At 33.3% G+C, this 13989-nt stretch overlaps 1 protein-coding gene across 2 annotated transcripts in view; it reads right to left on the bottom strand.

Moving 5' to 3' along the window:
- Window positions 1–4696: 4696 nt before the first annotated feature.
- The window catches only part of LOC126703373 (histone-lysine N-methyltransferase ATX2), a 54836-nt gene continuing 45543 nt past the window's right edge, over window positions 4697–13989 (bottom strand). For both annotated transcript variants that reach the window (XR_007648038.1, XR_007648036.1), the window contains 2 exons: window positions 5842–5930; window positions 4697–5128 (listed from right to left, as the gene is read on the bottom strand). The gene's annotated coding sequence lies outside the window, so the exon portion shown is untranslated. The remainder of the gene's footprint in view (window positions 5129–5841; window positions 5931–13989) is intronic.

The following is a 13989-nucleotide window of genomic DNA, read 5'->3' as shown; positions in this document are numbered from 1 at the left end:
ATTTTCACCGATTCTTTTTATAAGATTAATTATCATTTTTGCACTTGAAGTTTGCACTATATTACGGTTCTAACCTCTTTTAATTTTGTTAAAGAAAAATGCATAAGAGAGGAAAGTGGTAACCCTTACGCACCTAGAACAATACAGAAGGAGATGAGTATCAATACGCTTACTAATGGGAATCAAGAGAACTCAAATCCAAGACTTAAGTCTTGTTGGCCCAAGGCCTGGCCAGTAGATCACTTGCCACATTAGTTAAATTATTTTTTAAATATAGGGTAAACTTTATGAACCAAAATAATATGTATACCTTTTTTTTTTTTTAAGAAACAAACACACTTAAGGAAGAGAAAACAAGATTCTAACACAAAGATGCACTAGAAACTCCAAAAAAAAAAAAAAAATGTGGTAACTTTTAAGAGAGAGTGGGTAACCTTTTTTTGTTCAAGTAATTGTTGTTCCTAACAACAATAATTGATAAATAAATAATATTCAAATTATCATTTAAATAATCACATATCACATAATTAGAATTTATCATAAAATTAGAGAACGAATGAGAGATATTACCTCAATGATACTTCAAAGTAATCTCATAACATTAAAAGCAAATTACCGTCAATTTATATATGTTTTTAGATGGCGAGGTTGAGGCGTGGACCATGTCACTGTCTTGAGACAATATACGCGTCTACGAGGTTTCTAGTGTAGTAGACTAAACATTGTACGTACTACTCCTGAGATACAACAACCCAACTACCTTCGTTGATTATCCTTCAAACTTACATTGCTTGTAGGATAAGAAGCTCTAAATAGTATTTTTCTTTTACCCAGAAATATAGTATATACAAGGATATATTATTTTCATAAAAGATAAGAAAACTAACAAAGTAAATATATGGATAGTTTTCTGTTATATAAATATATATATATATATACACACACATATGCATAGAAGTTTCTCTTCTATCTCTCTAAAATTCGGTACACCTAGAATATTACCTATTAATCTATATACATACATACATACATACATACATTTATATATATAGTAAAAGGTACTTGCTAATTAAAAATCAGATGAATCATTAGCAATGAAGTTTCCTTTTATTGCTTTGACTAAATTTAAATTTATGAGTTTGGCTTACCTTAAGTACTTTTTTAACTGGAGATTTCATTTTATTTTAAATACATAATAACAAGTGGTAGTGGGTTTTAATCTTCACTTTTTATTTAGTTAGTAGGTGATGTGGTAATTTCTTATTAAAACAAAATGAGATTTCAGTTAAAAAAGTATTGGAAGTAAGTCAAACCTTAAATTTATTGTAAGAAACAGATAGGTATTTTACTAACGTTAGACCTTTCAAAACATTTAACAGTTGAAAATTTTTAATAAGGAAAGTAATCAAATGAAAGTTTTAAAACCTTCAACCTTTTTTTGTTTAAGTATGTGTTTAGATTAACTTCTTGCTAAAAGCCCAAGCTTATTACACTCCAATATGTAATAAACTATATGGAGTCGAGCTAATAGGGAGATGAATAGTGAATACTGATCATGAAAAGTTTCTTGATGGGAAGGCATACCAAGATATTGCTCACACCATGCATCTCACGTGTGTGCCTTGCATTCGTGTCTCCCAAAAACCGTAGCCTCTCATTTATGTACTATCACTCACTCACACCAAGCGTTGATGGTGTGTTGTGGTTCCTGTGGATGTTTGCAAACATCATATTGGAAACTAATTGCTAAACTAAAGTGAAAATTTTGATAAATCCACCACTAGGCTTTTTTTTTTTTTTTTTTTTTTTTTTTATATCTTTTATATATGCAAAATTTCTAAGACCTATCAAAATAGATGCTTACAATTTTTTTTACAAATTTTGTAGTATCTACGTCAACATATATTGGACGTTTAATATTACAATATGTTAAACATAAATAGATAATCTTACAGATTCTCCATAAAAATTTAAAAAATTAAAAAGAAATAAAAAAGAAGGAAAAGAAGATAATCTTACAGATCCCACCCGTGAAAAGCGCTCAGCTGCGAGCAAGATAACCAATGGTATTCCAGCAAGTCTCAACAGGCGATTACCACTCATTATAAGATCGATTAAGATACATGTTTCCCATCCAAATTCACTAGCATGCATGATTCCCTTGATACCCAATTAAGAGAAAAGTGACAAAAATCAGAAGCAAAGGATGAGCATAGAAGAGTGGATGACTGCTAATAATGCTTATGAACTCAGTAAAGTCTGCAAATACAAAGTCCTAATGCACTGAAAATCAATGTTTTTCAGGAGCAGAATACAAGAAAACTCATCGAGTACAACGTTTTTTTTTTTTTTTTTTTTTTTTTTTTTTTTTTTTTTTTGGAGAAACCATCGAATACAACTTAAATATTAATGCAAGCATTTTTGCTTAAAATAAGCATTTTAATTGATTTCCCATTTCAAGAAGGTTACCCATTTAATTTCGACAAGGGACATCAATCTAGGTCTAAATGCAAAAACTAGAAGCCCGTTTGGTAAGAGATTTCTAATAACGTTGTTTAAGTGTTATGAAAATACGTGTTATAGTTTAAACAACAATACCAAATGGGCCGTAGAATTTTATTAAATGAATGATAATTTGATTTAATGAGGCCCTAAAAGTATCCGTATCTAATTTGGAAGATTTTCTAATGCTTTGATAGGGAGAATGCATACATACAATACATAAAATAGATTGGATAATGTGCATTTTTTTCTAAATAATTGGATAATGTGCTAGAAATCTATATATCTAAATATTAATAGGCAAAGTTAAAAGAAAATCCAATTAGATTTCAAATTGGAATTCAAATAGAGTCTAATTTTATGCCACATGTCACATCAAATCTAAGTTTTTAAATTTTTGTGTCAAATGAGTTAATTCAGTGTGAAAAGTGGATTTCAATTAGAGTTTATTTTTGTGCCACGTCTCATCTGGTCTAAGTTTTTTAATTTTTTGTGTCAAATGAGTTAATTTAGTGTAGAAAACAAGGAGTCCAATATAAATAAACCATAAAAAACCTAATCATATATTTAACTCTATATAAAATTAGAGGAAGAGAGAGTTTGAATGATTTTATATTTAAGCGCCATTTTTTTTTTTTTTTGTAAAACTAAAAATAATTCAAATTTATAAGTCATTTATATAATATACCATGACTATGTATGGTCCATTAGAATCAAAATTGGATTTTGCTTTCGTTAGCTCTCTATACAAATAAAATATTTAGATTTTTGCTATTATTTTTTCTTTGAACTAATAAGCAGATTTTATATACTATTTTTATTTAGATATTTTGTTTGCAAAGATATTGAATGTAACAAAATATAATTGAGCTGAACAATCTCATGCACCTATTCCTATTCAATTTAAGAGATACTATTTGACCAATTTATTATTTTATTTTGTGTTGTATTTAGTAGAATTTTACAGACAATAATTGTGAATTGATATTGTATATGTAGTAGCTAGTAGTAATTTTCAATATTATATACATAATAGTAATGTAATGAAAAACTTGACGTAACCAATGTCATGAAAATTGCAAAAAAAAAAAACTATTTTAGTACCTCCAAATGTCCTAATCGAACTATGTCCTGTATGTTTAATAACTCAAACTAACATCAATAGCAACACTACAATTCATCACACACGGGTTACATAATAAGGCAATCTCATTTTTTCATATCTATGCTATTTTATGCTAATATAAATAACCTTTGTTTTTTAGGTAATATAGACTTTCCATGCTAAAGGAAATTAGTGGAAGAAGAAGAAGAAGCTATTCTTTCTTCTAGTTATTAGACAATGTTGAACTACAAGGTGGGACCAAAGCCAAGTTGAAGAGAATTATATGCATATTTGTTAGTGGGCTTCCCCTTTTTAGCAGATCAAGTAGTTGAAGACTTTTGGGCCACTTTGGGAGACAGACTTGAAGTTGAAGTTAGCGTGTAGGAATAAGATTATAAAAGGGAGAGACGGCAGGCTCGTATTACGGGTGAAATTTAGTTTTTCCCATTGATGGTTCTTTAATGAATTAGACGTTCTTACTTGATATCAATTGACTAAGATAGAATTCTCAATATGAGTTCATTTTTCTCTTTTTTTAGGATTTATTTTAATTGATTGCATGCTTTATTTATTATTTCTTGATTTGATTTTATATTTAAAAAACGAAGAAGAGCATGCTTTATATTTTAAAATAGAAGTTTTAATGATAACATCTTCCATGATAACAAGATTGATTTATAGATTATTATGCAGTACCTTAATTCTTGAATATATACTGATATGAATTAACAAGGCATATTCCAAAACCTTAATTCTTTTTTATTGATTGTTTACATATCTTTACCATCTTTATTATTTATTTGCTTAGATTAATTACTTGTTTAGTTTATTTAATTTTAATATAAACAATTTTTATTGAACTAGATTAAGAATTATTTAGTTAAGGTTTGATTAATTTTCATATGTTCATACAAGTCCTTGTAGGTTCAACCTCATTCTTGCCAAACTATATTTCAATATAGTTGCGAGTACTTTTAAATTTTCACAACAGGTGGTGGGATTGCAATCAATTAGGTGAAAAAAATAAATAAATAAAAAACAACAACCCTTAAAAATAATAAAACTGAGGGACAATAGGCCATTGTAAGCTTCAATAATCAATGACTACTTTATAACATATAATTGTATATTTACAAAAGTTTACATATATGCACCCAAATGATGGCAAGTGTAAGAATCAAGGCAAATGGGTAGAAGTTAAGATAATCTAAAGTAACTTTTTGAAGAATCGAAATTAAATTTCTGTTAGGTTTTTACTTTCAACACCATTCTCAAGTTAGTTTTTTCAGATCAGAAAGAGGAACCAGCTTAAGTGAAAAATGCTTTCACCAAGTCATGCTACGAGAAATAGATGAGAGCAGAGAAAGCAGAGCTCAATAACCCATCTGCCTTGATAAAAATAACAGACAATGAGCAGAGATTGTTGAGAGGAAGCGGAATTACTTCAGAAGGATCTCAGATATGCAAACTTTTTTTTTTTTTGGCCGAATCAGGCGAGCATACTCTTGCAATAACAAACTTCTGCAAAAGGAAAGTGGAAGAAGCATCAGTATAACGAGAACATGGAGACTTCTCAACAGTCCACACATGCAGTGTGTTGACAAAGAAGACACGGCAGACATGAGATATTGAGCAAGGAAAAACATTTAGTAAGAAGAACCATAACTTAATGCATTGGAAAGAAGTGGTAGCCAACTCTAAATAGACAAAATAAAAAATTACAAACAAATATGTTAAGCTGGATAAAGATGACTGGTGTTTCAGGTGGTAGCACAGAGGCAGTCACAAAACTTGCTGAGGTTTACCACACAATTGACTACTGGCATACCAAAAATGCAAATATTGCTTCAAAATATTCAAGTTGAAGAACTCAGTTCTCTTCTAATTTAAATACCTCTCACGTTTGCAAAATTTGAGCTGTATACATTTTCTAATGTTGAAAAAAACATTATCTAAATTTTTCACAAACTCAGCATTTGGCCAACAAAAACTCTTCACAGGTACAAACATGTAGATATAAGGCAATGCAGCACCATTGAAAAGTTTTCGCGTTCATTAGACATCCAATTAATGTCACTAGACTGGAAAAAACACAGTAGAAAATAATTAATGCTGCTTTATTGCAAATTTAGCAAATATTTCCAGCGTCCTATAGATTCCTGTGTTCCAAGATAAACAAAAAATCTAAACTAGAGGAACTCAGCATTTCATTCTTATACTCACCAAATACTTACCATATTTAAAAATTTTAGATTACACCATGGGTCGAACTCTCGTATTTGATTATCTTGAAAGATCACTTGCTCCATCTTTGTTCCATGCTCTGGATGATGGACACATTGAATACATTAGTTCACATTTTGCGAAGAAACAATTCAAGTTTTTTCCTTTCAAAAAATGAATTAACACCCAAATGTGATAACACATGAAACAACAATGACTTAAATGAAGATCAAATGAGTTCTCAAATTTGATATTATAATATAAAATTTTTAGCAAATTCTATCAAGAAAAGTTGCAGTGAATGCTTGTAGAAGTTTAGCAGAAAAAGGAAAAGAAATCACAGGACAAGGGAAGGTACATGATAGTCCTTCGGCCTGTTTGGATGAACGTGGAAGCATATGAGGTGAAAGAAGATGAACTGATGAAGGAATTGCATGGCTGGACAAACTATTCCCACTTTTACAACCATTTGCAAGAAAAAAGAGTGGTTGGAATATTAGGGCAGCCCAGCTATGGATTCCTTGTGGCCACTGGCCGTCAGAAAAAGGAACAAAATCAGAAGTGCAATCAACTTTAACAAGCTATTTGAATGCTGCTTCAGGATTTTCGTAACTTCACTTCCTGGTTTAAATGGTTTTTAATCTCAAGTTTAGTTATCTTTGAAGTATTTCAATTTAAAGAAACATCAAGTGGCTTTGAAGCAGCCACAACTCACTCACAAAGTAGCAATGTAGCATATACAGCATTGCTTCCCACAAGAAAGCTTTGTAATACAAAGATGAAAAGAAAACTTCTTTTAGAAGTTAAAGTTTATATTGATTGAAGTTGAGCTGCTTGCAAGTGCTGCTAGCTGGTATCTCCCACACTTCCCCTGTGTTACTAGTTTATGTAGTAACAAGGCTAATGACTTTATAGCCTAATGATACTTCCATGCATGAAGGAATGATAAGGAGTATATATAGAACTTCCATTCCTTGTATACTCTAATCTATAAGAAAATTATAACCCGATTGGAAACCTAGATTTGAGAAATTGGATTTTTTGTGTTCATGCCAAATGTTTACAGATTCATTCCAAAATAATTATAAGTTTTCTATTTGGCCCATGTGTGATACTCCCCTAGTATATATACTCATTAACATTACGAGTATTAGTTCAACTATATTACATGTTATTAAGAAAAGGAAAAATATATAATATGATTATTTAATTGATATATTAGGAATGTGAACCTAAGAGACTATTTCTTCCAAAATATCTAACACATATTTCCTTTGTTACAAAAAATTTCCTCTTTAGATCGTGGTACCTCAATACCTAAGAAACAACATAGCTTTCCCAAATCCTTTCAATGAAATTTGGAAGGTTGTCTTTAACTCGTCAAGTCCCTTATTGTCATCACAAACAATATTATTATTTTTTTTTTTTTTTGATAAGTAAAGAAAATTTTATTCAAAGTCATAAAATGGAGTCACCCAAGTATACAGGAAGTATACAGTAAGGGACCCAATCAATCAAATACATAACTTACAAGCATCCATCAAATCATAAACCAAAAAAATAAAATAACTTGCTACAATAGAAATCCAATCCGATAGTGTTTTAAAAAAGAAAAGTTTTACGTCGGCTACAATCCTTTCAGAATCTTCAAAACACCAGTTGTTTCTCTCTCGCCAAATGCACCACGTCAAACAATGAGGGACAACCATCCAAAATAAGACCACTACAATGATGACTAAATTTTCCTTGCCAACATGTAAGGAGCTCAACCAGTCTTTGACATTGCCCAGTATATACCAAACAAGGTGAACACCATAGACCACAACTCAAAAACAATAGGACAATGTAATAAAATATGATCTACCGATTCTCCATTACTTTTGCACACATAACACCAGTCTAAAATCAACACCTTCCTCTTACATAAATTATCAATAGTCAAAATAGTTCCCAAAGCTACAATCCAAACAAAAAACGCAACTCTGGAAAGAACTTTTTGCTTCCAAATACTTCTCCAAGGGAAGGATTGAGTACATACACCCAACAAGGCCTAATAATAATTGCTCACCTCAAAGCCCCTACTCTTAGAGGGCATCCAACACATCTTATCCTCACCAATAACCCTCAACAAGACTCCATATATAACATCCCAAAAAATATACAAAGATTCCAACTCCAAATCTTGAATTGCTCACAAGAATTCCAAGTCCCAATAAAGAACCCCATTTAGGAACTACATGAGAGCCACATAAGCCTCCTTAACACTACTGATTTTGAATAATTCTAGAAAACACAAACTCAAAGGATTATCCCCACACCAAACATCATGCCAAAGTTTCACTCTAGTCCCATCTCCAATCTCAAACTATATGTAACGTGAAAAAGTAGACCAACCACTACTAATATCATAAATATAAAGAGTCAATAAAATCTTCCCTCTCTGAGACATGTAAGAGAAAACTAAGTGATCAAATTGACAATAGTGCAACCCAAACTTGGGTACGGCATCACTTAATTTACCAAACCAAGCTCTAGGAAATTACATAATGATGTGGAACAAAAATGTGAAAGTGAGCTAGAGCCTAGATCTCGTTCTAGCATAATGAAACCCTTAAATCCATATAAGAGGGCCCTTGAATCCATAAGGAAGAACAATGGAATCCAAGTAATAAAAACCTCAATTTCCTCAATTTTATTGACTTTAAACTGGTCTAAATTCGTAATACCGATTTAAAGGCTCCAAAAAACTTAAGAAGTGTTTGGTACATGCACTTAAAAACTGAAAACATTTGTTTGAAAACATGTGTGAAAATAAGTATAGATGAAAAAGTGTGTGAAAATATGTATAATGTTGTTTCAAAACTGAAAACATTTGTTTGAGTGGATGTACCAAATGGGGCCTTATTTTCCAAGTCAAAATAACTCTAAACTTATCCTAATTGATAACCTACCAAAATAGGGCTCATATTTGACTAACAAACTATAGAGACCCAAAAGTGGGGTCTTGCAATCCATGAAATCCAACATTGCTTAGGAAAGCACATGGGTATATGCTTATAAGAAGTGACCTCCCTTTAGTGTGTAGAGGCCTTTTCCCCATTGTTGTGTGCTTTGGGGGAAAGCAAAACCGTGAGGGGTATGTGTATAGAAATCCAAAAGTGGGGTATTGCAATCCATGAAATCCCACACCGCTTAGAGAAGTACATGGAGATCTGCTTATAAGGAGTGACCTCCCTGTAATGTGTAGAAGCATTTTCCCCGTTGTTGTGTGCATTGGAAGAGAGTAAAACCATGAGGGGTATGGGCCCCAAAGTAGACAATATCTACACAATTGGAACGGGGTCATTATAAATGGTATCAGAGTCATGCCCTAGCCGGAAGTGTGGGCCCCACACGCGAGGACATGTGTGCCTGTACGGGGGGTGGATTGTAGAGACCCAAAAGTAGGGGGGTCTTGCACTCTATGGAATCCCACATCGTGAAAGCACATGGGAATGTGATTATAAGGAGTGACCTCCCTTTAATGTGTAGAGGTCTTTCACCCACTGTTATGTGCTTTGGAGGAGAACAAAAACGTGAAGGATATGAATCCCCAAAGCGGACAATATCTACATAGTTGGAGCAAAGTCATAACACAAACCTTTAAAAACTCCTAAAAACAAGGAAATAAAATCCTATCACCTACAATAACGAAAATCACATCAAAAATTCAAAAATCAATGAATGATAAAAATTTAACCCCATATCTTGTCCAACATCATACCCCTCCACTTGAATGAAACTCGACCTCGAATTTTCAATTGGAAATTGAAATCTTCCACTCCAAATAAACAGATACTTCAAATACTTGGCATCTTCAAAACCAGCTTAAAATTATTTTCCACAATTTGTACGATCCAAAATTTCTTCTCTTCACCCTTCCCATTGATTTGCAATATTAACCAGAGAAGGATTAAAGAAAACATTAAACTTTTCAACTACAAGAAAATCAGTAGATTGTTTTGTAGAGGTCGTAAGAAAATCAATTGGATCCTGGGAATTTTGGGTTATGGGCTCATTATCGTATTTGACTTCAGTTGGATCTTCTACAATATTCACAAAATTTTCCTTCACATGATTTATGCCCTTCTCCCTAATTTACTCCATATTTTCCTCTTAAGCCTCTTCAAGAAATTCTAAAATATTATCTTCAATAGACAATCTTTCTTCAAATTGTTTATCTTCCAGCATCCAATCTATGAAGTCTTCTTTGTATGATTCACCATCAAAGTATTGAATATCATTGAAATTACAAACATTTTTGTTGATAGATTGGCCACGAAAACAATCTCGGACATGATTACTTCCATGGTCTTCATGATTTTGTTTGGTTTTCAAACTTAAATCATTGAGCGTGTCACAAATCTCATTGAACCAATATTCTATACATTGTTGATAAGCCTAGAGTGCATCCCCAAGGCCATGTACCCCATGCATTTCTTCAACACTGTTGTTACTCTTACCTTGATTGTTTACCATACTAGATCATTGAAAAGCTCTAATTCCAAATGATGCAGAATGGAAACATGAAAGTGGGCAAGATCTCATTTGAGCATAGCGAAACCTTTAAATCCATATAAGAAGGCCCTTGAATCCACAAGGAAGAACACTAGAATCCACCAAAAATAATTAAAACCCCAATTTCATTGAATGTATATTGATCTAAATTCATAATACATCTAGCAAACCTATTTTGAAGGCTCCAGAAAACTTATTTTCCAAGTCAAAATATCTCTAAACTGATCCTAATTGATAACCAACAATAATAGGACTCTTATTTGAATAAAAAACTCTTAAAAACACCTAAAAACAAGGAAATAAAATCTTCACCTAAAATAACAAAAATTACATTAAAATTTTAAAAATCAACAAACAATAAAAATTAAACCCCATATCTTGTTCTACATCACTTAAGGCCATAGATAGCCTAATCAACACCCCTTACCAGGCTCTAGGGCTGTAAATGAACCAAGCCAAGCTTGAACGTTCTACTTCTGCTGTCGAGCCGAGCTTAAACATTCACTACTCGACAAAGCTCGGCTCGTTTACGGCCGTACCAAGCTCCCCATGAGCAAAAAACCCAGGTGATTGCTCTATGTATAACTCTTCCTATAAATCACCACATAGGAAGGCATTTTTAACATCTAATTGAAATAGTGCCCAACCAAAATTAGTAGCCAATGATATTAAAATCTTAAAATTTTAGCAACAAGAGAAAAGGTCTCAGAGTAACTTAAACCACAAGTCTGAGTATTACCCCTAGCGATCATGCTAGTTTTGAAACACTCAATAGATCCCCTTTAGCTAGTACTTCACAGCACCAACTCATCAACAACCAACAATAAACTTCCTAAATGAAGGAGTAACTAAGTTCCAAGTGTCATTCTCAAGAAGTGCTGACATCAAAGTTTTGAATTCCATTTTGGGGACTACTCTAAATTGGCTACTGGAACGAAATATTTTAGCATCGATACATGCCGGTGTACAATTTCAGGTTTAAACACACATAAATAATAATAATAATAATAAATGTTATACTTATTATTATTAAGCTAAAATTTTCAAATTGATAATCAAATGACAATTATTGCATTGTAATGGTAAATTTGAAAAGCAGGCACCTTCCAAGAAGCTTCCTTTTTATATATTTTTTTATTAAAAAAAACACAGAAAGTTGATTCATGGTAACTTCAAATAATTACAAAACAATATAATCCAACTATTAGTCACCAAGCCTGTAGCTTATGAAGCACCTATAGCATTCTAGAAACATAACCAGGAAACAATACATTGACATAGATCTATAGCAACACGTGATCTCTCCTTCAACTTAAAATTTGCAAAAGACTACCCCTCCCACCTATTCTCTCTTTGCTACTTTTTATTTTGTCCTTTCTCAAGAGTAAGTCTCACCATTCCTTCTCTTCTTATCTTCTTCGTTCTAGTGTCCTCTGTAAGTCTCTTCTCATCCTTGTCATCTTCTTTCTACTTTTATTTTTAGTTTTTTACCATTCCCTCTACCTTCTCAGCTCAAATTCTTATTTTCGTTTTTGATTTTTTGGTTCTCAGTCTTCCTTTACTAACTTAGTCCCTCTCCTTTTTGAATATTCCCCCACCATCAGATCCAAGAAAACCAACTCTTCATTTTGCTTCAAAACCAACATTCACCCAAAATGATGAAATTCCAACCATAACTCCATTACAGGCAGAAATTCAGGGTGATATGGGGCAAGGTATCACTTGCACCAAACTACACACTAGGATGAAAAATTCCGAACATTTTGACTGGAATGGAAAGGTATTTAAAATATTCGCTAGCACACTTCTTCCATAGCTTACTTCGAGCCTGGAATAGATAACAACTCTTGGACAGACTTAGAAATAAGTAAATAACCAAGTGAGACAAAGAGAAGGAAAAATCACAAAACGATGGAGATAATCATGCATACGGTATGAGCTGAGAAATAGGTAGAATGAAAAGTACAAGAACTACCTTTGCATAAAACAATGTGAAGAGAATCAGGACCAGGATGCGGAACTCCAAATGGAATAGAAGGCTTAATGAGAGGTGGTCATCAACAACGATACACCTATAAGGGTTTCTCAAAAGGAGTGACTAGAGATGAACTATTAGAGCACTCACAGCAGTGGTGTTATATTGCTATATTTTAGCTCCTCAAACACTAAAATTATGCTCCAGCAGTGGAGCTAAATCTATTTCTTTTTAGCTCCATTGCTACAATGCACATCTATAGATAGATGTGCACTGTTCATGAGAGCTAAAAAAAATATATATTATTTTATTATTGCCGGTTGATTAAAATAATAAAAAGTCTTTCTCCTCTCTCATTTACTCCATGCCTCTCTCTCTCAGTCACTCTCACCTCTCTGTCTCAACATCTCCGACCCACGCCTCCGTCGGCCTCAATGTCACCGACCCAAGTCCCAAGCCGCCGATCCACGTCTCCGACCCACGCCTCCGCCCAATCCTCCATCTCAACGCTCACCCAACCCCAAATCATGCTTTGCCGATCCACGTCTCCAACCCAACGCCTCCGCCCAAACCATTGCTTTGGTTTTCCACCGATCAGACCCACGCCTCCGCCCAGTCCTCCGTCTCAACGCTCACCCAACGCCGATCAGACCATTGCTTTGGTTTTCCGCCGATCAGACCCATCCACCTCAAACCCACTTCTCTTCCGCCAATCAGACCCATGCCGACACTGTCCTCCTCACCGAAGCCCAGCTCTATGATTGGTGATTTTTTATTTTGTTTGTGATTGGTGATTTGTTTGGTCTGAGTTGAGGAAAAATATTGGAGATTTAGGTTTTTTTTTTTCTTCTGTGAACTGGTGGTAGTGGTGGTGGTGGTTGTGGCTGATGGTAGAGGTGGTTGTGGTTGTGGTTGGTGCTGTGGATTTTTTTGAATAGTGGGATATATTATTTAATTGTAGGGAATATATTATTTTATTGTGATGTTTATATTATTTTATTGTGTTGAAAGCTAAAATAGATCCACTGCTGCAGCATGTGTGTAGGTAAAATAGATAAAGTAACTTTTGGTGGAGCTAAAAAGCTAAATTTAGCTTTTTAGCTCCACTGCTGTGAATGCTCTTAACGCTAGTGGAAAAAGGAGAAGGAGGTAATCGAGGAAGACATAAAGGATAGCTATCACTATTTGGAGGAGAGGTGTAATATGAAGTGGAGTCAAGGAAAGTGATATCAAACACTAACAAAGTGACGATGAAGCGTAGGATAATAACACTTGCATCCCTTCTAAGCACAAGAATACCCTAAAAAAATACACTCAAGCGATCGAGTTCATAATGCCTAGACCTAAATGTGTACATAAGAACAAATCCAAAAATCTTTGAAGTTAAATGAAACAACAGTTTATCGAGAGACAACACAATAAAAGAAATTTGACTTCCTAGAACAGCGGAAGGCTTACCATTGATGAGATTACAAAGTCAACATGATATCACTCCAATAAGGTTAAACTAATAGAAAATGGTTAATGTAATCATTTAATCATTATTCTAAAGCTTCCTCACATGTGGCATAGAATCCCCTCAATATATGGACCCAACCAATGGAAAAAATTTTAACTTTTAAATGGA

The sequence above is a fragment of the Quercus robur genome, chromosome 10 (genome assembly GCF_932294415.1).
Source record: "Quercus robur chromosome 10, dhQueRobu3.1, whole genome shotgun sequence".
Taxonomy (NCBI): domain Eukaryota; kingdom Viridiplantae; phylum Streptophyta; class Magnoliopsida; order Fagales; family Fagaceae; genus Quercus; species Quercus robur.
This window is presented reverse-complemented; position numbering and strand designations above follow the sequence as displayed.